The sequence below is a fragment of the Eumetopias jubatus genome, unplaced genomic scaffold (assembly GCF_037043125.1).
Source record: "Eumetopias jubatus isolate StellerSeaLion01/CBP00866 unplaced genomic scaffold, mEumJub1_p1.0 scaffold_112, whole genome shotgun sequence".
Taxonomy (NCBI): Eukaryota; Metazoa; Chordata; class Mammalia; order Carnivora; family Otariidae; genus Eumetopias; species Eumetopias jubatus.
In genome coordinates, this window is record NW_028274918.1 from 54,683 (window position 1) to 78,642 (window position 23,960).

Consider the following 23,960-nt stretch of genomic DNA (forward strand, 5'->3'; position numbering starts at 1 on the left):
TAGAATAGGGGCCATGTCCTTATGCTTAGAAACGAGGCTGGGGACATGCACCATTCAGAGAACCACAAGTTTCTCAAATGAGAACCATTCTAGCACGTGTGTGCTGAAGCCTCCAAAACATGCCCCATCCTTCCCTCTGTGAATCGAGTCTCTGGGCAATGCAAATTTCCCCCACGAACAAGTTCGCTCCAGCAAGATTCTTTATTGCAATAGACACAGAGCTAGTGAGTATGTAGCAAATTCTCTCAAGGAATGACTTGTCAAAGCAGAAGATGGAGAAGATATTGTGATAGGCAGAGAAATAATCCTATATTTCGATGAAACAGAACGGAAACAAGCCTTAATAGTTGCATTAACCAGAATAGCCAAATTTGGATAATGGCCAAAAAACTGGAAACTAAAAATTAGTGCAAGCACTGATAACTAGTGATGCTAGATTCCTTAAGTCACCCTCATTATCTGTAGGGTACATTACTGTGAGCTACTCTTGAAAGAAAATTTCCAGTGAAGGGTAAGACAAATTATGATAATTGTCAAAGATATGGGATGTTCTGTCAGAAAAAGCAGATTTTGATTGGCTTCAACCAACGTTCATTTATTCTTCATTCAATACATACATATAAAATATATTTGACAGTAACTGTGCTCAATCTGTGCTGATGTCCCAGACAAAGTAAAGGGGTTCCACCTAAGAGTTGTCTGATGGGAACTGGCATGGCTAAAAAGAGTTTGAATGTAACTCAAAACGGATAATGGAATAGATACTTATGAACCTGCTCATGTAACCAGTTCTCTTTAAAGAGTTGTTAACTATGCTGATTTTCAGGGCTCAGAATTTAAAAGCATTAAAAACAGCATAAGGAATTAAGACTGAAATAGGCTGTGGTTGGAATCAAAAAGCAACATAAATGTAACCATTAAAAATATCAAAGTTGGGCTAATGAGGGGAGGAAATGAAGGCACAAACAGAATGTTTTGAGATCACGAGGGCAAAACAGGCCATTGATAATACCAGCTGTAAAATTACACAACATTCTGAGACATGCTGTGCATGACTGCAGCATGTGATGACATGTTTGGTGAACTGGTGAGAGTATTATATTTTCCACTATGAATGTATTTTTTAGTGAAGACAATTTTGCCAACTAAAATCCAAGGACTCTTCTAAATAACTGGGAGAATATAATGTAATTGAGAAAATACTAAAGAATTCTATGTATTTGTCTTTTCTAGATTTCATTGACATGTAACACATCAACATCAATTTTTTTCAGATTTTATTTATTGCAGAGCATATACAAGTGGGGGTAGGGGAAAGGGAAAGAGAGTCTGCTTCTGGACACAAGTCTGCAATGGACACAGGGCTCGATCCCAGTACCCTGAGATCATAACCTGAGCTGAAAGCAGACGTTTAACAACCTAGCCACCCGGGCACCCCTTTCCACCTCATTGTAATTTATGACCTCATTTTATTCATTCTGTACTATTTCAGAAAACACATAATCCAAATGCTAATTTTCCTTTGCTCCCATTCTTTTTTAAATACGTATAATTCATTTAGGATATACGTCAACTGTTCTTGCCAAATCACAAAAAAATACAATAAATAAAATAAAGATTTTTACCCTGAACTAATTCAAAATAAACAGAGAAATCATAGAGATGAACATGTAATTTTTTTGTTCAAATATGAAAATTGCCAATATGTGTTCAATTGCCAACAAATGATAATCTTTGTTATCTTCCATAATGCCAATCCTTTGACAGATCAGTTGTAATTAGGATGATGTGCCTTCAAAGGAGACAGATGATGAGTTGACCTTGAAAGTGAGGCAGCAGAAATATCACCTATCATTGACATTGTGAACCAGGTGTTGCCCACCTGTTGCAGGTTAGAAAAATGAACCTCACTGCTGACAAATCAGCATATCTAGTTGGAAAAGTGGAAGGCTCCACCATCATTCCCAAATAAGTGCTCTGGAAAGGAGATATGATACGGTACTGAGATGCAGAAGTTGTAGTTGTAACAAAGTTCAAAATGTGGCCATTTGCTTGAGTGTAGCTGCTCTGTGAGTGCATGTGAAAGGTGGTCAACTGGTTTAAAATAGCATGTTGATCCATTCCAATTTGTTCCGATGGTCTAACTGACATTGCTGATGCAGGAGAAAAATCACTTCTCATAGGGGCCGTTGTATTAGCAGTTCTCTGGGTGGGAGAAAGCTTCCTTCTTAGAGGCACAATACATTGGTGGAGTTTGAATATACCTTTTCTCCACTAGTTTCAGCTACAAAACCAGAATTAGGACTATCCACATTACCCCTGTTTCTTGTTGAAATCTTGAATTAATGAAACTGTAGAGGAATTTTTAATCCCGATTCTTCTTTTCATTCTTACTAAAAGTTGGGGCAGCCTCGTTTAAAATGTGGGTTATGATAGTACTCTAACTGAAACCAAAGGAGAAAGTTACTAAGTGACATTTCCAAATAAGATATAAGAAAACATAACCTATAAAATCTGACTTCGTTTCATCACACAAAGTCATCAAATAATATTTTTATTATGTTAGTATTTTTAAAAATTTACTTACTGGAAACAAACGTTTAATTAAGGTTCATGAGAATGTGCTATATATTTACAAATAACGGTGAATAGCACCTTAAGTGGCTTCAGGACATTATTTAAGTTGAAGTTCATTGGTAAGGGTCAAAGGTACCACCAAAATTTCTTATAACCCTGAATGTTTCATGCCTAAGTTGGCCTCAATTTTTCAAAAATGTTAAAATTTAAAAATCTGATGTTAGCCTATACATAGGAACCTACTTACTGCTATATACGGTAAAATCTTATACATTATCTATAGAAGTAATAATATTTTTGAATACCTTGCTTAAAACAGGAACTTCTTTCTTGAAGAGTTCCTTATCAATCACTATAGAAGTTCCCTTCTCATCCCACAGAACTGAGTTGAACACTTTCAAATATTTTCCAGTTTCCTGGGAAAGGTCAGAGAAAGAAAATTATCTTCATCTTTTTCAGAGACACAGAATGTGTAACGTGGTCTTTTTATCAAGGATCCTCCTGACAAGGCCTGAAAACTTTTTCTTCAATCACAGACCTCAGGTCCACATCTCCAGTGAATGTGTGATCACAAAAATGAGTGCTAATGGAGGCTGCGGAACCAGTCGATCCATCTTTAGGAGAATCATCTTGAAATTCTGAAGAAACATTTGCCATCTCAAATAAGTTTTCCTTTAGCTACGTTTCTGATCTGCATGGTTTTGAACACTGCAGCTTCAAATGCTGTTTTGGGTGATCTACGCAGATAAACTATCTAGACTAACCCAATAGTCAACAACCTGAGTATTTGTGACATCACAAGATGCCTGTTTCCTAGCAATTAAAGCCTGAGTGTTTACTTTTGAAATTCATTCGGTTAAAATAAATTACTTAAAATTAAATTTATGTAGACAGCGACTAAAAAAGTAGGATGTACAAAATCTCCTTTTACAAAATTTTTAAAGGAATAAATACATAATTACATTTAGCCCCTGATATAAAATCATTTCCCTCTTCTAAACCAACTCTTACTAGGTGGGTGCCAATAACATAAGACCTGGTAAATAAAAACTGCAAAAAAAAAAAAAAAAAGAGTAAAACGAAAGATTTAAAAAGCCCTGACGGTTTGGAACTTAAATCTCTGTATCCTGTATATAAAGAAAATCATTGAGACCACAATTTAGTGGTTGCCCTGGACCAGGTCATAGGGGAATGGAAAGTTCTGTTTAAAGGATTTTTTTAAAGATGTTGAAAATATTTAAGAATTAGGTAATATGATACAACATTACAAAGATACAATTGTCCTTGAATTTTGTATTTTGAAATGTTTATTTTTACATAATATGTATTTGGCCTCAATTATTTAACAGTAGCCTGTATCTGTTGTATTACTGACTAAAATAAAATGTAATTAAGTTTCTGAATATAACGTTAACTTATCTGTTACTTGTCAGCGTCTAGTGCGTTGGGGTCCCTGGGTAAGGGTCGCGAAAGAACCGGGACACAGGGGATGCAGAGCAAAGGCAGCACTTGCAACTGCATGCTGCTGTTTATTTCCCACGCGGTTATATACTTGTAGCAATCAGATAAGCATAACAATATGTACCTTCACACATAATGGGATTAAACTAACATCCTTGAAGAAAGATACACAAGGTTTATCAAGAACAGTATGTATTCTGTTTATGTTTGCAGAGTTAAAGAATTCTCCCAGCCACCCTATCTTCAGGGGACAGTATGTACTTGTTCTAAGGGGGAACGCCTCTAATCTAGGCAAGAGCCACTTCTTGCTGATCCAGGCATTTAGAACTTGCAACATGAGATAAGGGGAAGAGAACATTTTCTCCTCCTAGCCCAGGCCTGCCTGGCTGTCCTTAACCTCACTGCAGTTCTCAAATGACCCTGGGTTGCAAGGGGCCTACAAGCCTATACCATCTCAGTTACTCTTATATAAGTATTTTGTGTTAGATAGTATCAAATACATTTCATAGTCATATTAGGTGAATGAATATGATTTTGTTTGGTATGTCTGTAAATACCTGTTAGATACTCAGGATGTAAAACATTTTAAGAGATGTCAAGAGATCTAACATGAATGAGACCTTAAAGAGTCGGAAATAAATAGTAACACGACAGTGTTATAAATAAAATCTTTTTTATATGTCTCTTGAGAAAATTGCTTTTATTTCAAAAGCCAACGTATTTATAAAAAAGATTATGTGGGATAAGCTTTGTGCCCTACGAACAGAATGTGTATTTCTAAGGCAATCTTGATTTTGAATAAAAAGTTCCTTTTCTGTCTACAAATAGCCATACTCCACCTACAGTAAGAATTTCAGTAGGTTCAAGGTATAATATTGTCACTGCTTTGTCTTTTCAATATGTGTAGAAGAAATGAATTATTTTTACAATTTCCATATTTTATCATGGCTCAAAAAGAGATACCAACATTAGGAGGATGTCTTACTTAAATATACTTTTTAAATAAAGAATTGAATGTATTAGCTGTAAGTAATAAACATTTTCATATCAGTAAATATTTCATGAAAATAAAAAGATACTCCCTCCAGGGTGGCTTTATTGGTTAAGCATCCAACTCTTGGTTTTGACTCAGGTTATGGTCTCAGGATCATGAAATCAAGTCTCAAGTCAGGCTCCACACACAGCTGTGAGTCTGCTTGAGATTCTGTCCCTTGCCCGCTTCCCCTCTCCACCAGTTGTTCAAACTCTCTCTCTCAAATAAATAAATAAATAAACTAAATCTTAAAAAAAATAATACTCAGTCTAGATGCAGGTTCATGAATTTTGACAATTTTTTCATTCAAACATTTTTGTTGCAATATTGTAAAGATGTGTATTTATATTATAGGGGATTTTCTTAATTTTCCACATGCAATTTTTAGGGGGGGGGCTAGTGATTATCTATGGCTCCAAACAAAGTGATGTATATGTAGAGAAAACAGGGAGTTAATGGGAGGAACAGAAAGCAGAAATCACATTAAATGTAGAAAAGTTTCTTCAACTAGGGAAAAAGAAGTTTTTGGGATCTTGGGGGAAATTTGGCCTAATTCTAAAGTCATCTGACTCTAAATTTTAAACCTTACCTCCGTAAAGATAAAAGAAATGAGCTATTTTATCTGGAAAACATGAATAGAATAGGTTGTATCTTCTTAGCTATATAGAAGAATAAGGTTTCTGTCTTTACGAACATTTTATCACTTAGGATTTGATGCACCTTACATTCTGTCTGGTTTCTGCTTACTCTATAACAATATTGTTTTCTTTCTCTTTTTTCTTTGTGAAGAGGTTTTATAGACTGGATGGAGACTTTTTTAAATTATATTCCTCCAGAATGTGTTATATTGAACATGGAGGCTACATGAAAAGGAACAGGCAGATGAGAGAAGGTTAAGTTGCAAAATGAAATAGGAGGCAGGAAGGGTCATGTTCAAGGTAGTTGAGTAAAGCCCTTCATTTCATTAGGAGTCCTAAGAGATTTCAGGTTGAAAATAAAATCCCTTATGGTTTGAACATGCACCAAAACTATAGGACAGCAAATAAGGAATGATGCTTCCAGATATTTAGGCTAAGACTTCTTGCTTGGAAAAGCACATTGGGGCTGAAGTTGAATGCTTCATGGAATTGTTTCTCCAGGCCATGGACACGGCACCTTCCTAATGCTATCAAACATCACCGTACCTCTACATAAACATGCCAGAAACCTTCTCGCTGTACCAAGCCTCCTCTGAGGGGAAGTGTATATTCCCCAGAGACTGTAATCACAGAGGGAAGGAGAGGCCATGTTTCTGAAACTTCAGCACATACATGCTAGAATGCTTCTTGCTTGAGAAACTGGTGGTTCTTTGAACAGTGCATGCTCCACCGACTTATCTTGAAGCATAAGGACATTGCCCTCTCACGAGACTTCCAGATCCCGGAAATGGCATTCCTAACCTATAAAAGAGACTTGCTTAGGAAGTGGCATTCTGCAACGGCTTGTTTCTCAAGGGAAGACTATGGGGCCCTCGTGATGTTTCCACACCTATAGGGTAGGAATCTGCTCCTTCTAAAACCCACAACGTGAGCCAAATTCACTCTCAACAGAATTTTTCTCCAAGGCAAGGATATGGCACTTTCCTAGGTTACAAAGTATATATTTGTTGGAAGGGATTTGCTGTGAAGTGTCGTGTCCTTCATTGAAGCTTGTTTTCTTCACAGACTTTTTTCTGGAGCGAAGGATATGTGGCACTTTCTGCTTGCCCCCAGACCAACATGCTAGAGAGCTTTTCACCAGGTCAAACTTCCTCGGAGGGGAAAGTTTCATTTCCCAGAGACAGTATACAAAGGGGAAAGGGTAGGGTATGTTTCCATAGCTTCATAAGAGACAGGCAAGAATGCTTCTCACTTGGCAAACTTGTGGTATTCTAAACGGTGCATGTTCCACACACTTGTCTCAAAGCGTCAGGACATGGCCCCTACATACACTAGGCTTCCACGCATATATTGGAAATCGAATTTCTCTTCTGGAAACACGATGTGAGTGGAAGTCACATTCCGCCCATTCTTGTCTCCCAGAAGGAAATATATGACACATACAGAGTCTTCTAGACATATATATTAGAAAGCGTCTCTTTTGAAGGAACTTGTGTTTCCTGGAGCTTGCGTGGTCCACAGAATTGTTACTACAACACTGGGGGACATTGCACCTTGCCTGTCCTTCCGCACATATCCTGGAAATCACTCTGAAAGCTGGAAAAAATGTGTTATCTCTAAGTGGCTTTCTCCATAGGTTTGCTTCACAGTGGGAAGGAGATAGAACTATCCTGATGCTTGCACAAATCCACGCTAGAAGACCTCTCTGGGAAGACAATTTTGGTGCGCTGAACGTTCTATTCTCCACAGCCTTGTTTGTAAGCATAGGGTCCTAGCCCCTTGCCTATGCCCCCAAATGCAGATTTCAATATGGTTCTATCTTCTGACATCCAGATGACCATAAAATTTTCCATTTGTCCCGTCTTGATTTTCAGTTTCAGTTATGGATGTTTCCTCATGATCCAACATCGCCAATGGAAAAGCCCTGTATCTTCAGGAAACAAAAGGGTACTTGAACATTGTATTTGAAACAGACTGTTTTCCCTAGGGAAGTGTTGGCACCGTTTGGATGCTGTAGCATACGTGCCACAAGGCTCGGGAAGATCATGAGAGAGCCCAGAGTGAGGAAAAAGCCAGAGGACAATCAGGAGCTCATATGGTTCTTTCCCAGGTGGCTTTCCTGGGGGAATGCCTGGTAATTTTCCTGGAGGAATGCCTGGAATGGCAGGACGAATGCCTGGAATGGCAGGGATGCATGGGCGCAATGAAATTCTTAGTGATCCAGAGGTTTTCGCAGCCATGCAGGATCCAGAATTTATGGTGGCCTTCCAGGATATGACCCAGTACACAGCGATATGTAAAAATTGTCAGTCAAATTTGGAGGTAAAGCATAGTGCCTTTCTGAAAATGATGCTTTGCTGAAGAAAAGCAACGATCACCTAACAGATGTCTCAAAGATACAAAGCAGTGTACCTCTGATCTTCTCATGCAGAAAGCTGGTGTGCTGTGAAGAGAATCCCTACCCCTCTGACCCACATGCATCTGAAACACATTTACAGTGGTTTGCCATTAGGGTCATCATTCAGATAATGTTTCCCTACTAGGAATTAGAAACTTTAAACACATTTTCAATCTTAAAATTATTTAAAAACATATTAAAAGGGTGTATTAGTCCCTATATTGTCCTTAACTGATCATTTCAGTTTTTTCCTTTGGATTAATTGGGCAAGAAAGATACTTCAGTGTGGAAGATTTGAGTGAAATAAAGGTTTATTAGTGGGAAGAAGCAAATATAACATTTTAATAGATGAACCTCTAACTGGAGATATAATTTCTGAGGAATTTTGACTTTTCTTTTTATATCCTTGATTTTTTTATTGTTTTAAGATTTTATTTATGTAAATGACAGAGAAATTGAGAACAAGAGCACAAGCAGCGGGAGTGGGAGATGGAGAAGCAGGCTTCCCGTGGAGCAGGGAACCCAAAGGGGGCTCCATTCCAGGACCCTGAGATCATGACCTGAGCTGAAAGGAGACACTTAACTGATTTACTCAACCAGGTGCCCCAGAAGTGCTTTATACTTTAAACACAATTTATTTGCATAAAAACATTGGGACCACCAGTATTGCAGTAGGACCTAAGTAGGGACCAAAATTGCTTGGAAGGCAGAAGAAACTTTATTCCTTTTCTATAGTTTGCACGCTTGTGCAAATGCATTTAAATCTTAGACTGTGGTAAAGGGATGGTTTTTATAATCCTGCAGTAGAATTGGATTACATAATTATGTTCTTCTCTGATATAGAAAATAAATGTTTTGCATTATTTCCACCTAGGGGAAATAAGGGAATACATTTCTTTTTATATTTCTGTGTCTATAGTGACGTTTTCTGGTCAGAAAAGATTCTCTCTTGGTGCGCTTTCTACTTGTTTTCACCTCCCCCTGCACCACCCCCTCCCCTATGGTCTTTTTGGGTTAAAGTTAGTCCTTTTTCCCTGTCATCATCACTACTATATCACTCACAACATAATTTCTCAAGTATGTGTCATGCTGGGTTTTATATGTAATATAGTGTTTATGTGAGATAATAGCCATAACAGGTGTAGTTTCTTACTTGGGGAAACAATTTCATATTTAAATGTTAGGTTTCCACTTTGGTGAAATATTACCATGTCAAAAGATGTTGGAAGGAGATATTGGATTCCCTTCGCGATCAGTCTTCTATTTAGGAAATACCTGTTGCAGATGGAATTTATCTTACATTATTCCTCTCTGTAGTTTGGAGGGTATGAAGTTTGAATTCATTGATATACATAGAGGGGAAAAACATCTTGATCCAACGTGAATTATAAAATCGATGAGATCCATGGTTCTTCACGTGGGGGTGATGTCATTATGAGTCATTGTGCTCCTGTTTAGCTCTTAAATACTGCATATCCTCCACCTCTCCTTTTTCTACCTCCTTCTCCTCCAAGGAAAGGAAATGATAGACTTTTCTATTGCACATTCAACACTCAACAATAATTAAGACTAATTCCAGGCAGTGTACCAGGAATTGCTAGTTTCTAACTATCTTTCAATTTAAAATACTAGTGTTTAAAAACATTTTCAAGGGATGAGACCCTCTGTACTTTGCTTATTTGAAGAATCAGTGGCAAGGCCATTGAAGAAAATTCCATGGAATACAGTTTTGAAGTAACACATTTATGAAGTCAGGTAAGTTGATCCAGGTTCTAACCCTTTGCTGTACACAACCAGATAGGAAAGCATCTGTTATGTAATTGAGAGAAGGCTGTAGGCTAACTGAACACGCGTTTTAAACCCTTTAAATACTCAGCATATAAACTTGTGTTTGAGCTTGCCAGCGGTTTTTGTTGTTGTTACTATGTGTTCTCTCTCAAATTTTCCAATGTGTTCTTTGAATAACTTTGGGTTCCTTATTTTATTTACTTATTATATATTACTGAAGTACATTTCAACATTGCAAATATTACCATAATTGGGTAAAAGTAAAATTGGTCTTTTGAAAACTGTCATACGCTTTTAAGTTCCACAAATACAAAGTGCATTCATTTTAACAGAAACTCTGTATCATTTCTAAACCAGAAGTTTTTTTCTTGTGCTAATAATGCTATAAGAAGGCGAAGTAAAGGAGTTTTTTTTCTGCTTAAACATAAATACTTATTGTATTTCTAGCTACACTAAAAATAAAGTATGGTTTCCAACTGCATAAAGTGTTTGAAAATATGTTTGATGGTATTTTGATGCTGTTGTAAATGTCTTCTAAAATTTTAGAAATGTAAAAGAGGGCATAAAAATACAATTGATCTTGTATTAATATCCTCTGCAATCTACTATACCCATTAGTTCTAATAATGCTAATTCATTTTTAATCGTCTAGGATTATAATTATATTCAATGATATGGAATTATATTTATTAACATATTATTAATACTTTATTTTTCTACTGTTTTGACTACTTAATTTTTTTGTATAGAATCATCTGCAAGTTAAGATAATTTTCTTTGAGCAGGAGGGAAAGAATGAAGGGGAGTAAGTTGGAGGGGGAGACGAACCATGAGAGACAATGGACTCTGAAGAACAAACTGAGGGTTCTAGAGGGGAGGGGGGGGTGGGGGGATGGGTTAGCATGGTGATGGGTATTAAGGAGGGCACGTTCTGCGTGGGGCACTGGGTGTTATGCACAAACAATGAATCATGGAACACTACATCAAGAACTAATGATGTAATGTATGGTGATCAACATAACAATAAAAATATAAATAAAATAAAAAATATATATATCTCACAGCACAGCCAGGCTTCCTGGAAGTCCAGGGTCATTCCTTTGAATATCTATCTCCACAGTAGTAAAATGGCAACAGTAACTATCTTTCTGCACTGAACTGTATGCCCCCAAAATTCCTATATTGAAACCTAGACCCTAGTGAATGAGTTTGGAGGTAAGGCCTTTAAGGAGTTCAAGTGTAGGGTCCTCATCTGAAAGGGCTAGTGTCCTTCTAAGAGAAAATGTTGCCAGAGCTCTCTCTCCACGTGCAAGCATAAGGAAAGGCCACATGAGGACACAGAGAGAAGGGGTTATGGGTAAGCCATGATGAGAAGCCTCGCCTGTCTGCACCTTGATCTGGGAGGTGGAGCCTCCAGAACTGTGAGAAAATAAATTTGTTGTTTAAGCTGAAAAAAAAATAATTTTCTTTGTCTATTTTCCAAGTTTTAATTGGTCATCTGTATTTAATTGAATTATAATAGTCCTTTCGATATTGTGAATGCAAGTCATTTGTCAGATATACTTTTCTCCCTTCTGTGGGTTTTTATTGGAAGATAAAAAATACAATTACTGAAATGAAAATTTTACTCTAAAAATTCAGAGAAGACTTGGCATGCAGAAGTATGAATCAATGAACTAAAAAACTGAGCAATTGAAATTGTGGAGCTTGAGAAGCAGAACAAAAATGAATGAAGAAAAATATAACAAGGACTAAGACATTTAAGACACTAGAAAGTAAACCAATATTCATATAATAATGGTGAATTACCCTCTCCAAAATGAGAGGAGAGAAAAGGAGTACAAAGAATAGTTGTTTTGGTTAAAAACTTCTTAAAAATTTTGAAATAAACATATGAACACGTTCAAATATCTCAAGAAATTTCAACCAGAATAGAATCAGATAGATCTACAATGAGACAATTATATTAAAATTTCAAAACCTAAAGACCTCACAATCTAGCAAGCATCAAGCTAAAAGTGACTCATTGTACACCAGACATCCAAAATGAGATATCACAAATATGAAAAGCCAGAAACAATGTTAGGATATAATTAAAGAGGGAAAGAGAAGAAAATCTTGCTGTCAACCAAGAGTTCTGTATGTGGGCAAACTTGCTGTAAACCAAGAGTTCTGTATGTGGGCAAACCAATTTTTGAAAAAATTAAAATATCCTCATATAAACTAGAGAGGAAATTCGCCAGAGGACTCAGTCAGTTGAGTGTCCCACTCTTGATTTTCACTCAGGTCATGATCTTGCGGTTGCGGGATCCAACCTGTGTCAGGCTCCAGCTCGTTTAGGGATCTGCTTCAGAATCTTTCTGCCTCTCCCTTTTCCATCCCCGACTCTGTCCCCACTCATGCTCTCTCTGTGTCTAAAATAAATAAATAAAATATTAAAAAATAAAGGAATAAACTGGAGCTGAGAAGTTTTATCACTAACATGCCTGCTAAATTAAACCATGCCAGGGTAAATATTGAAGCCTTAAATTAAGTGAAACCACACAGTAATTGGAAGCAAACTAAAGAAATAAAAATGATTAACGGAAATCACATCGGTACCTATGAAATGAATATTACTGTATTTTTCGAATGCCTCTTCATTGCTACATGGATTAAAAGACAAAACAAAGATAGCTTATGTGTTTTAATAAACATGCAGTTTAGGAAAGTGTATAGGTAAACATGCAGTCCCTAAAAATGCAGGAAGGACAGGGGTGTATAGAAACAGATTTTTATATGCTACTGACCTAAGTTGATATTAAGTTAGACTAAATGTTTATATTCAAGATAATATATGTAATCCTTAATATATCTACAAAAATAACTTTAAATTACACAGAACAGGAAATGAGAAAACAATCCATGAGATACAAAGGAAGGTATTATTAGATGTATTAATAAAGAAAAAATATACAACATATGGAAAAGAAATAGCAAATGGCAGCAGAAAATTCCTTCTCATCAATCACGTTAAATGTACATGCATTAGGAAGAAGGGACCAAAATGGCGGAGGAGTAGGAGATCTGGGTTTCATCTGGTCTCAGGAATTCAGCTGGATAGGAAGCAAACCATTCTGAACACCTATGAACTAACAGGAGATCGAAGAAAAGAATAGCAACAAATCTCTGAAGAGAAAAGCAACAATTTCTGAAAGGTAGGACATGTGGAGAAGTGAATCCGAGACGATATTTGGGAAGATAGACAGCGGGGTCGCGGTCCTCTGTCAGCCACTTCTGGTGAGTGATAGAGCCGCGGAGCACAAAATCAGAAATTTTAGAAGGTGGCTGTGCTGAGGGACATCACTCCAGTGGCTAAGCTGGGGGTGGAACACTCACAGGACAGTGTGGCCTCAGGACCCTCGGGTCACAGAAAGAACGGGGCTGCCTGAGTGCAGCAGAGCACCTGGGTATCAGAGTGGGGAAGCCAGATGCAGAGATGGAGCCAAAGCTTCGGCTCTCATCTTGGGGTTGCCATAATCTATGATCGGTGTCAGTTGGGCCACTGCTCCTGCAGCAGGGACCCAACAAGTGGCAGATCTGGGGAGACTCCCCTTCTTCCCCAAGAAGGAGCAGCATGGGAGCGCACCTCAGAGATCTGCTGGGTTTAGATACTCCACATGGGATCGGGTGCCAGAGATAGAAATCCTTTGTCACAGGCTGGGTGAGCAAAGAGTGCTACCAGAGACCAGGGAGATGGGAGTAAATGACTACTTTTCTCTGAGGGTGCACTGAGGACCAGAACCCCGAGTTCCTTGCTCCTCCCCAGTGGAGATTGGGAGGCCACAATTCTCACCTCCTCCAAAGATTTACGGAAAGCTTGCAGGAAACAAAAGCTCCCAAGAACAAACTGGAACAGATTGCTTAGCCAGGCCCAGCAAGGATGGGGCAAGTCCCTCTCTGGCAAAGACTTTTGGGATCCACGGCAACAGTCCCCTCCCACAGAAGATGAGCACGAACAGTCAGCAAGCCAAGACCAAGGTTACAGATCAATGAGAATTGGAGAACTCCAGCGCTAGGGGAATACTGCACATAGAATTCATGGATTTTTTACAATGATTCATTACTCTATCCAAGTTAATTTGTTTAACTGTCTTTTTTTTGAATTGTCTTTTTTCCGTTTTTCAACCAATATTTATCAATCGCTTTTTTAAAGAAAAAAATTTTTATTTTTCATTTTTAGTGTCTTTTTCTATCCCTTCATATTAGTTACCCTTACTTTTGACAAATATATATAAGTTGATCTCTCTTTAAAATTTTCAGGTATAGTTTCTTCTAACATATCAAAATATACCCTAAAACTCTGGTGTATGGTTTGTTCTAGTCTCCTGCCTGATACAGTATCTCCCTTCTTTCTTTCTTTCTTGTTTTTTTTAATCCTATTCTTTCTTTTTTCAAACGCCTTCTTATCAATTCCTTTTTTTAAATTTATTTTAATATTCACCTTTACATTCATATTCCATCCCTCCATCATATCAAACATTATTTTGTACGTATTTAAGTCTATTTTCTTAAAATTTTAGCAGGCACTTTTTCTAACAGAGCAAAATACACCCAAAATCTACTTTGTGGCACTAATCTATGCACCAGCCTGATCTTATTTGATCATATTCGGTTTTTTTATCTGTTTTTGTTTGTTTTTATCTTTTTCTTTATTTCCTCTTTTTTTCTTTCTTTCCTTTCTTTTCCCTTGGTTTCAGGGCTTTTTGGATTTGTTTAGAGTATATTTTCTGGGGACGTTGTTAACCTCTTAGCATTTTGTGCTCTCATTCATCTGTTCTCTGGACAAAATGACAAGACAAAATAAAATCATCTCAACAAAAAGAAAAAGGGGTACTACCATCTGCCAGGGACCTACTCAATATGGGCATTAGTACAATGTCAGACCTAGAGTTCAGAATCATGATTTTAAAGATACTAGCTTGGCTTGAAAAATATGGAAGTTATTAGAGAAACCCTTTCTGGAGAAATAAAAGAATTAAAATCTAACCAAGCCGAAATCCAAAAGGCTATTAATGAGGTGCAATAAAAAATGAGAGCACTACCTGCTAGGATAAATGAGGCAGAAGAGAGAATCAGCGATATAGAAGACCAAATGATGGAAAATAAAGAAGCTGAGAAAAACTGAGATTTACAACTCCTGGATCACAATGGCAGGATTCGAGAGATAAGGGATATCATATGATGAAACATTAGAACAATGGGGAACATTAATAATAATAAATTATAATTAATAATTAGTAATTCCAGAACACTCCATCCCAAAGCAAGGGAATTCACATTCTTCTCTAGTGCCCATGGACATTCTCCAGAATAGATCATATCCTAGGTCACAAATCAGGTCTCAACCAGTACCAAATATTGCAATTATTCCCTGCATATGTTCAGACTACAATGCTCTGAAACTAGAACTCCATCACAAGAGGAAAGTCGGAAAGAACTCAAATACATGGAGGCTAAAGGACATCCTACTGAAGAATGATAGGGTCAATGAGGAAATTAAGGAAGAATTAAAACAATTCATGGGAACAAATGAAAATGAAAACACAACTGTTCAAAATCATTGGGATGCCCCGCCAAGGCATGCTTGGAGGAAATTATATAGCAATACAAGGCTTTCTCAAGAAACAAGAAAGGTCTCCAATACAAAACCTAACACTACACCTAATGAGCTAGAGATAAAAAAGCAAAGATTAACCCAGCAGGAGAAGAGAAATAATAAAGATTAGGGCAGAAATCAATGAAATAGAAAACAAAAGAACAGTAGAACAGATCAATGAAACTTGAATCTGGTTCTTTGAAAGAATTAAAAAGATTGATAAACCCCTGAACAGACTTATCAAGAAGAAAAGAGAAATGACCCAGATCAACAAAATCGTGAATGAAAGAGGAGAGATCACAATCAACACCAAAGAAATACAAACAGTTATAAGAACATATTATGAGCAACTCTATGCCAGCAAACTAGATAACCTGGAAGAAATGGGTGCATTCCTAGAGATGTATCAACTACTAAAATTGAACCAGGAAGAAATAGAAAACATGAACAGACCTATAACCACTAAGGAAATTGAAGCAGTCATCAAAAATCTCGAAAGAAAAAAAAAAAGCCCAGAACGAGGTGACTTCCCTGGGGAATTCTATCAATCATTTAAAGAAGAATTAATACCTATTCTCCTGGAACTGTTCCAAAAAATTGGAAATGAAAGGAAAACTTCCAACCTCATTTTATGAGCCACCATTATCTTGAACCCCAAACCAGACAAAGACCCCATCAACAAGGGTAATTACAGACCAATATCCTTGATGAATATGGATACAAAAATTCTCACCAAATACTAGCCAATAGGATCCAATAGTACTTAAAAAGGATTATTCACCATGACCAATTGCGATTAATCCCTGGGCTGCAAGGTAGGTTCAACATCCGCGAATCAATCAACATGATACAACACAGTAACAAAAGAAAGAACAAGAATCATATGATCCTCTCAATAGATGCAGAAAAAGATTTGAGAAAGTACAGCATCCTTTCCTGATCAAAACTCTTCAGAGTATAGGGATGGAGGGTACATACCCCAATATCATAAAAAACATCTATGAACAACTTACAGCAAATATCATTCTCAATGGGAAAACCTGAGGGCTTTCCCCCTAAGGTCAGGAACACGGCATGGATGCTCATTATCACCACTGCTATTCAACATATTATTAGAAATCCTAGGCCCAAGAATCAGACAACAAAAGAAATCAAAGGCATTCAAATCGGCAAGAGGAATTCAAACGCTCACACTTTGCAGATGATATGATACACTATGGTGAAAACCCAAAGACTCCACCCCAAAAATGCTAGAACGGATACAGGAATTCAGGAAAGTGGCAGGATATAAAATCAATACACAGAAATCTGTGGCATTCCTAGGCACCACAACAAGAAAAAAGAGAGTGAAATTAAGGAATCAATCCCATTTACAATAGCACCCAAAACATAAGATACCTAGGAATAAATCTAACCAAAGGGGCAAAGGATCTGGACTCAGAAAACTATAAAATACACATGGAAGAAATTGAGGAAGGCACAAAGAAATGGAAAACGTTTCATGATCATGGATTGGAAGAACAAACATTGTGAAGATATCAGTGCTACCAAGAGCAACCTACACATTCAATGCAATCCCCATCAAAATACCATCCACTTTTTTCAAGAAATGGAACAAATAATCTTAAAATTGTATGGAACTCGAAAAGACCCAAAATGAAAGAGGAATGTTGAAAAAGAAAAGCAAAGCTGGCGGCATCACAATTCCAGAGTTCCAGCTCTATTACAAAGCTGTCATCATCAAGATAGTATGGTATTGGCACAAAAACAGACACATAGATCAATGGAACAAAATAGAGAGCCCCGAAATGGAACCTCCACTCTAAGGTCAAATATTTCTGACAGCAGGAAATAATGTCCAATGGAAAAAAGACAGTCTCTTCAACAAACGGGGTTGGGAAAATTGGACAGCCACATGCAAAAGAATGAAACTGGACCACTTCCTTACCCCACACACAAAAATAGATTCCAAATGGTTGAAAGACCTAAATGTGCAATAGGAGTCCATCAAAATCCCAAAGGAGAACACAGGCAGCCACTTCTTCAACCTCAGCCACAGCAACTTCTTCCTAGAAACTTCAAAAAAAGCAAGGGAAGCAAGGGGCAAATTAACTTTTGGGATCTCATCAAAATAAAAATCCTTTGCACAACAAAAATAACATTCCACAAACCAAAAGACAGGGCACCTAGGTGATTCAGTTTCTTAAGCAACTGCCTTCGGCTCAGGTCATGATCCTGGAGTCCCGGGACCGAGCCCCACATCAGGCTCCCTGCTCAGCAGGAAGTCTGTTTCTCCCTCTGACCCTCTTCCCACTCGTGCTTTCTATCTCTCACTCTCTCTCACTCAAATAAATAAATAAATAAATAAAAATAAAATAACAAAAGACAGCTGACAGAATGGAGAAATTATTTGCAAATGTCATATTTGATAAAGGTCTCGTATCCAAAATCTATAAAGATCTTCTCAAACTCAACAACCAAAGAACAAATAATCCAATCAAGAAATGGGCAGAAGACATGAACAGACATTTTTCCAAAGAACACATCCAAATGGCCAACAGACACATGAAAAAGTGCTCAAAATCCCTGGGCATCAAGGGAATCCAAATCAATGCCTCAATGAGTTACCGCCTCACACCAACCAGAATGGCTAAAATTAGCAGGTAAGGATATGACAGATGTTGGCAGGGATGCAGAGAAAGGGGAACCCTCCTACACTCTTGGTGGGAATGCAAGCTGGTGCAACCACTCTGGAAAACAGTATGGAGGTTCCTCAAAATGTTGAAAATAGAGCTACCATTCGATCCAGCAATTGCATTACTGGGTATTTACCACAAAGACACAAATGTAGGGATCCGAAGGGGTACATGCACCCCAAAGTTTATAGCAGCAATATCCACAATAGCCAAACTGTGGAAAGAGCCAAGATGTCCATTGACAGATGAATGGATAAAGAAGATGTGGTATATATACACAATTGAATATTATGTAGCTATCAAAAGAATGAGATCTTGCCATTTGCAACGACATGGATGGAACTGGAGGGTGTTATGCTGAGTGAAATAAGTCATTCAGAGAAAGACATGTATCATATTACTTCACTGATATGAGGAATTCTTAATCTCAGGAATCAAACTCAGTGTTGCTTGAGTGGTGGGTGGTGGGAAGGATGGGGCGCCTGGGTCATAGATATTGGTTAGGGTATGTGCTATGGTGAGCACTGTGAATTGTGCAAGACTGATGAATCACAGATCTGTATCTCTGAAAGTAATAATTCAATATATGTTAAGAGAAAAAAAGAAGTAGATAGCAGGAGACAAAAATGAAGGGGTGTAACCCAGAGGGGGAGACGAACCATGAGAGACGATGAGCTCTGGAAAAGAAACTGAGGGTTCGAGAGGGGAGGGGTTGGGTGGATGTGTTAACTTGGTGATGGGTATTAAAGAGGGCACGTTCTACATGGAGCACTGGGTGTTAAGCACAAACAATGAATCATGGAACACTACATCAAAAAGTAATGATGTAATGTATGGTGATTAATATAACAATAAAATATTTGAAAGAAAATAAAAGGCAAACAGATAACCAACAGGTACATGAAAAGGTGCTCAACACTAATGATAAGGGAAAAGTCATTCAAAACTGGAATCAGATATCACCTCATATCTACTAAGATGGACATCATCAAAAAATACAGAGATCAGTAATGCAGAGAATGTGTAGAAAATGGAAACCTGTGGAATGTTGGTGGGAATGTCAGTTTGGGCAGTTTCTATGGAAAAAAATATAGAGGTTCCTAAAAATATAAAAATGGAATTAACATATTATCCAGCAATTCCACTTCTGTGAATATATCCAAAGGAAACTAAAACCCTATGTCAAAGTGATAACCTCACCCCGTGTATACAGCAGTATTATTTTTTTACAATAGCCAAGATGTTGAAACAACTGAAGTGTCCATCAACAGATAAATGGATAAAGAAGTTGGGGTATATAAGAATCTTTCAAAAAATATAAATAGCATTTGGAAATTAAAAGCATGTTCAAAACCGGAAAAACTAGACAGAAAAGATGGAATATTAAGTTAAGAAAAAGTCCCAGGTGTTAAAGCAAAAACACAAAGAGAGAGAAGAGATTAGAACATTAGAGTACCAATCCAGAAATTTCAACATAATGCTAAAAGTTCCAGAAAAAAAAACAGAGAAAGTAAAGAGAAGGAAATCATCAAAGTGTATATATTTTTAATGTCCCAGAACGTAAGTTTCCAGATTGAAAATTTCCAAGCAGTACTTCAACTACAGTAAAAAAAAATCTATCCAAAGGCACAACATTAAAATTTTTCAAAATATTTAGAATTCTACACCCAGCCAAATCATCAACAGAACAATGATATGTTCATTCAAACTTTCAAAAAAATTACCACTCGGGCACCCTTTGCTGGGAAGATATTGAAGGATGGTCAAAAACACAAGGCAGTTTTGGAGAAGGAAGGAGGAAGACATCAAATCAGGAACTGCGAAACACAAGTGAATTCAGAAGCAAAAGCAATCCCCAAGGGGATGAAAGAGACCTCAAGATCATACTTCTCTACCAAGTCCAGAGAGTGGGCATTAAAGATTATAGAAACTTAGAGGTCTATGGAGTAGAATCTGAGGAGAGATTTCTTCAAACAGATGAAATTAATATAATAAGTAGTGTGTGTGCCTATATGGAGAGAAGATATACACTCTCTGGCTGGTGCTTGGGTTTGAGTTAATAAACAGGACATTAAACTAAAAATAAATAAATAAATAAAACATATATGTGTTAGAACACATACATCTGTTAGAAGAGTTTCTTTTGAAGTGTCGTCTTCTACGCTGAATATTGCTTTACTCACAGAATTTTTCACCACGAAGTCTAAGGCACGTTCCACTTGCCTCTTGGCAAAGATGCTAGAATGCTTCTCATGGGAACAAACTTCCTCTGAGGGGAAAGTTGCATTCCCCAGAAACTTCACAGACAGAAAGATAGGGCATGTTTCGCATGCTTCGACCCATCAAGCTAGAATGCTTCTCACTTCAGAAACTTGGGGTTCTCCTAAAGGTGCCTGCTCCACAGACACTTTTCTAAGCCTAAGGAACTTGCCCCTTCCCTAGACTTCCAAACAGATACTGGAAATTGGCTTTCTGTCCTGGAAAGAATTTGTTCGTGGAAAGTGGCCTTCTGTGACGTCTCATTTCTCAAAAGGAAATATATTGCACAACGGATGCTCCATACCTGTGTGTTAGAAAGCGTCTCAATGGAGGGAACTTGTGTTTCCTGGAAGCTGCTTTCTCCACATCCTGGTGACTCCAAGATGGGAACTTTGGTTTTTGTGATACTTCTAGACCGATCCTGGAAATGGTGGAGATCTCTTGAGAAAAGATTGTTACTCGACGTGGCATTCTCCACAGGCTTCTTTCTCCGAGGGAAAGTGAGGGCCCTCTCCTCATGCTGGTATATATATATATGCTACAGCGCTTCTCATGAGAAGAAATTGGTTGTTTGCTCCAAGTTGTATTCTGCACAGATGTCTTTATGAGCATCAGGTCAAGGCCCCTTGCATCTACTTCCTCACATAGATGTGAAATTGGTTTCATCTTCTGATATCCAGGTGGCAGGGAAGGTTTCCATTTTCTGCAGTCTTGTTTCTCAGAGTTCCCATCAGCCAGACTCTGCAGGATGACACACTGCACTGGGAAAAACTGTACATTCTGTAAAAAAGATGTTCCTGGAAGATTGTTCTAAACAGAGTGTTATCACCGGGATGGATAAGGCACCCTCCTGATGCCTCCACTCAAACATACTAGAAGGCTTCTCGCTAGAGACACTGGTGGTGCTCTGAAAGGGGAAATCACAAGAGACTTGTTTCTAAGACCAGGGCAAACGGCCATGTCTGTACTTCAACACATCTGTTAGAGATCGTTTTTCCATTCTGGAAAGAAGATGTTCATGGGATGTGGCAATATCCATCGTCTTGTTTCTCAGAAGGAATGATGTGGCCTTAGAATTTTGCTTCCACATATTTAGGTTAGGAAGCTTCTTGCTTGGAAAACACATTGGGGATGAAGTTGAATTCTTCACAGGATTGTTTCTCCAGGCCATGAACACAGCACCTTCCTAATGCTACCACACATCCCCTTACCTCTATATAAACATACCAGAAATCTCCTTGCTGTACCAAGCCTCCTCTGAGGGGAGAGTTGCATTTCCCAGAGACTGTAAATACAGAGGGAAAGAGAGGCCATGTTTCTGAAGCTTCAGCACATACATGCTAGAATGCTTCTCGATTGAGAACCTGGTGGTTCTCTGAAAAGTGCATGCTTCACTAACTTCTCTTGAAGTGTAAGGACATTGTGCACTCCCGAGACACCCAGATATCGGAAATCGAGGTCCTACCCTATAAAAGAGACTTGCATGGGAAGTGGCATTCTGCAACGACTTGTTTCTCAAGGGAAGACTATGGCCCTCTTGTGATGCTTCCACACCTGTAGGGTAGGAACCTGCTCCTTTGAAAACCCACGACGTGGCAGCAATTGCACTCTCAATGGAATTCTTTCTCCAAGGCAAGGATATGACACTTTCCTAATTCTACAACACATATATTTTTTTGGAAGATATTTGGTGTGAAGTGTCGTGTCCTTAGCTGAAGTTTGCATTTTTCAAAGGCTTTTTTCTTGAGGGAAGGATATGTGGCACTTTCCGCTTGCCTCCAGAGCAACATGCTGGAGAGATTTTCACCAGGACAAACTTCCTCGGAGAGGAAATTTGCATTCCCCAGAGACTGTATTCAGAGAGGGAAAGGTAGGGTATGTTTCCATAGCTTCAGCACAGACAAGTTAAAATGCTTCTCGCTTGAGAATCTTGTGCTTTTATAAACGGTTCATGTTCCAAACCCTTATCTCAATGCCTCAGGACATGACCCTTAGGTACACTAGGCTTCTTCGCATATAATGGAAATCAAATTTCTCTTCTGGAAACACGATGATGGTTGAAATCACATTCCGCCCATTCTTGTCTCCCAGAAGGAAATATGTGCCGCATACAGAGGCTTCTAGACATATATATATATATATATATATATATATATATATATATATATATACCTTCTCGTTTGAAGGAACTTGTATTTCCTGGAGCTGGAGTGGCCCACAGAATTTTTACTAAAACAATGGGCGACATCTTGCCTGTCCTTCCACTCATATCCTGGAAATCGCTCTGAATCCTGGAAACAAGATGTTATCTCTAAGTGGCATTCTCCACAGAATTGTTTCTCAGAGGGAAGGAGATGGAACTATCCTGATGCTTGCACAGATCCATGCTAGAAGACCTCTCTGGGAAGACACTTGTAATGCGCTGAACGTTCTCTTCTCCACAGACTTGTTTGTAAGCATCGGGTTCTAGCCCCTTGCCTATTCTTCCAAACACAGACTTAAATATAGTTCTATCTTCTGACATCCAGATGGCCGTGAAGATTTACATTCCCTACGTCTTGTTTTTCAGAGTTTCGGGTATGGATGTTTCCTCATGATCCTACACATGCCATGGAAAATATTTGTATCTTCAGGAAGTAAGAGGTTACTTGAACATTGTATTTGAAACAGACTGTTTTCACTGAGGGAAGTGTAGGCACCTCTCGGATGCTACAACACATAGGTGCCACAAGGCACCTCTAGAGACGCTTCTGGTTCTCGGAAAGTTGCACTCTCCCCAGTCTTGTTTGTCATCGTAAGGACAAACCGCCTTCCATATACTTCCACACAACTATGAAAAATGGCTTTTCTCTTGTGGAAACAAAATGTGAGTGGTAACGTGTTCCTCCATCATCTGGTGTCTCGGAGGAAAGAATATGGCCCTATCGTGATGTTTCCACACAGAGAGGCGAGGAAGTTTCTGGCTTGAAAAACCATGACGTTGTTGAAATGGCCTCCTCCACAGCATTCTTTCTCTAAGCGAAGAATACGGCATTTCTTCATGTTACAACACATGGATCTGTTCAAAAGGATTTGGTAGGAAATGTGTTCTTCACTGAAAATTGCTTCATTCGCAGGCTTCTTTCTCTTAGCGAAGGGCATTGCACTTTGCCCGTGCCTCTAGACAACATGCTCCAAAGATGCTGGCTGGAGCAAAATTTCTCTTAGGGGAAAGTTCCATTGCCCAGAGACTCGATTCACAGAGGGAAGGATAGGGCATGCTTCGGATGCTTCAACATATACCTGCTAGAATGCTTTTCGCTTGAGACACTTGTGGTTCTCAGAATGGTGCATGCTCCCGAGTGTCTTTTCTAAGGGTAAGGATATGGTCCCTATGCTAGACCTCCACACATGGATTAGAAATCCCTTTTCTCTTCTGGAGACAAGATGTTAGTGGAAAGTGGCATTCCCCAAAGTCTTGTTTCTCAGAGAG

General features: G+C 38.3%; 1 pseudogene; it reads right to left on the minus strand.

Annotated features, from left to right (window-relative positions):
- Positions 1 to 1,768: 1,768 nt before the first annotated feature.
- On the minus strand, positions 1,769 to 22,736 carry LOC148161607 (heat shock transcription factor, Y-linked-like; annotated as a pseudogene).
- Positions 22,737 to 23,960: the final 1,224 nt, after the last annotated feature.